This window comes from Brassica napus, chromosome C4, assembly GCF_020379485.1.
Source record: "Brassica napus cultivar Da-Ae chromosome C4, Da-Ae, whole genome shotgun sequence".
Taxonomy (NCBI): Eukaryota; Viridiplantae; Streptophyta; class Magnoliopsida; order Brassicales; family Brassicaceae; genus Brassica; species Brassica napus.
The window spans coordinates 28662837-28665776 of NC_063447.1; the positions used below are offsets into that span (position 1 = coordinate 28662837).

Sequence of the window (2940 nt, forward strand, 5' to 3'; positions counted from 1 at the left end):
AGATAGATTTATAAAAGGTTAGTTAATGCGCAAGGTAGGCGTGACTGCTCGTATATTTACTTTTTTTATCATGATAGATTAAATATCTCCATATATATATTTATATAAACGTGGGTGATGAGTTAACATCAATCAATCATTAAGCTTCTTATCCCGAATTATTTTCTTTGTATGTATCATGAACATTTAATAAATTAAAGAACTGCAAAAGTTGGTGGCCACCTATGACTTAAGACAAACGAGCTAGCACGCACATATGATGCTACAATCTTTTTTCCCCCTTTTTTCGTATTAACACCGTCACCAAGTTTGTTGTTAGATGTACAAAATGAAAGAACAAGCTGGCTAGAGTGTTGACAGTATATAGTAAGTGAAATGATTTAGGGTCCGAACGGTGACCGCGGAATTAGTAATATTAGTGGGACGAAATTTAAGTGCGGTACAGTTCAACTGCGGTTCATGCGGTTTGCGAGACAAGTGCGGTTTTGACAAAATTAGCGGTGCGGAATTGTGTTGATTGGTGAACATGTATAGTTTGCGGAATTGAACAATTAAAAAGAAAATAATGTTAAACAAAAATATCAATATAATTAATATAATTTAAAGTTAAAATGTTCTATTTACTGATGTAATTTTTTTCTTATTTAGAAAATTTTAATACCAAAATTCATCTGAACTAAAAAAAAATTAAATTACATATAAATTAAAAATAAGTAAAAAACAAAAAAAACAATTATCGACTATTTTGATTTTCCCACAACATATTTGCAATACTATCTCTTATTTGCAATCCAGTCTCGTATCTGGCATTGTATTTGCGAAGTCTTCATCCGAGTAGTTTGATATTTTGATAAAGTTATGTAATCCTATTGTAGCCATTACCACTTTTTTTGAACGTGTATATTGTATCTTGGAAAATCAGATAGAATCTTTCATTTTTTCTTCCAAACTCCAAATGTTCTCTCAATAACGGAACGTAAAGACGCATGATACCGGTTGAATAATTCTTGTTCTAGGAGCAGGACCAGAATTGAACTGAGACATATGATATCTCACAACTCCATTTCGTGATGATCTATATGGAGCTAAAAATCCTTGCTTGTTTGGGTAGCTTGAATCAACAAGATAATATTTATCTCGTGGAGGCAAAGGGAACTCAGAATCATTTTGTTGTGTCATTGCCAGAACAGCAGTATCATGACAAGAGTCTGGTGCTCCATTCCATATATATGTGAATAACATATTCAAATCACATATTGCCATGATGTTCAAAGATGCATTATCATGTCGATTCCAATACATTCCTTGTAACTCAGGCTCTACTTTTACGCAAATATGAATCCCATCCATAGCTCCAACGAATCCACTGAAAAATGGATAATATCTTCGATCTGAGTAAAGTTTTTCAGGAATTCGCATTAGCTCTTGTCTTGTTGGAGTTCTAATATAATCACATGCCAATAGTTATGTTGCCGTAAGAACTTCCATAAATTTTCTTTGAACTGTCTCCTGATTTCGACTAAATCTCAAACCAACATCTCTTTGAACTTCCTTATGCCCACATATCTGTAGAAACATAGCCACACTTTCTTCAATACTTACATTTACTGTTGGTTGTAGACCATAGCTTGTTTGTAGTGTATCACACAATGAGCATAAACACGACAGTGACATTCGTAATAACTGAAGACAAACATCATATCTGCTTGTAGTCGTCGCCATATATTTCTCCAGCCTAAACCTCTATCGGTTTGTACTGGTGCCCTTTCAAAATAGCGATGATAATAAGTCAAAGTTGGATTGATTATTAACTCTGCAAACTGCTCATTTCCAAATTCCACATTTCAATTCTCTCTTTGTAACTTAGGTTGTGTATACCTTGTGCTCGTAATTGACATATACGAAAAGCCTGAAATTTTAAACATGAAATAAAATAATCCATCAGTAAATATAAAATAAATTAACCAAATAAAAATGATTATAACGCTAAAAACATATCAATATTTTACAATAAAAAATAGATATAGGAATACAACTATCAAAAAACTAATCTTCGCCTTCTAAGTAATTTTGGTGACTTTCGTTTATATTTATAGATGTTCTCCATATGTTGAATAAACCTCCTGGTCTAGGTGTATATATATAATATTAGAAAAAATTGCTAAAACGGAACAGAAAAACAACTACATTGTCCTTTTGCCATAAATCTCCTTTTGGTTCGTTTTGGACTCAGATACCCCTGACCATCTTTAAAAATTCATATCAATTATTTTAAGAGTCAGAAATTTTTGGATAATTATAAAAAATGTACATAAAAAAAAACAATCATATGAAAAATATTTTGGTTGACTAAATATTAGAAGAACACAATTTCATTTTTTGATATACAGATAGCATAAAACACAATCTAGTGTATGCGAGTATTTGTAGTTTCGATTAACTACATAATATCTACTTAATGGTCACTAGTCTACCATCGCAGATTAAATTAACTATCGTTTTCCTTATGATCTGAACTATGCTAGATTTGACGAACTACGTTTTACTATTATATCTACTAACACGGAAACATAAAATATGCGTATATATCTATACTCTACGACACTGTGATTGTTTTATCTACCTCAATACTATATTCTACCCCAGCATGATTACGTAATCTACTAGTCTATTTGTAGTCTACGGAAAGCATAATTTGTGCCAAATTCGTAATCACAGTGTTCCTTAAATCTCTTCAAAATCTATTTAGAGGATATTTTCCAAATCTTTATTTTCTAAATTTTACGTGTTTCCTAAGAAAGATTTCGAAAAAATCGTGTCTCTTTGTTCTTAATGTGTTCTTACTGAAAACACACAAAAATATGGAATTTTAATCATATTTATGTTTTTTTGTGGGTTGTTGAAATTTGATCCCCTTAAAAGATGGAGATTTGCTTTTGA

The 2940-nt window shown here is 31.4% G+C and overlaps 1 pseudogene; it reads right to left on the minus strand.

Annotated features, from left to right (window-relative positions):
* Nucleotides 1-360: 360 nt before the first annotated feature.
* Nucleotides 361-2732, minus strand: LOC125575532 (annotated as a pseudogene).
* Between the last annotated feature and the right edge of the window lie 208 nt (nt 2733-2940).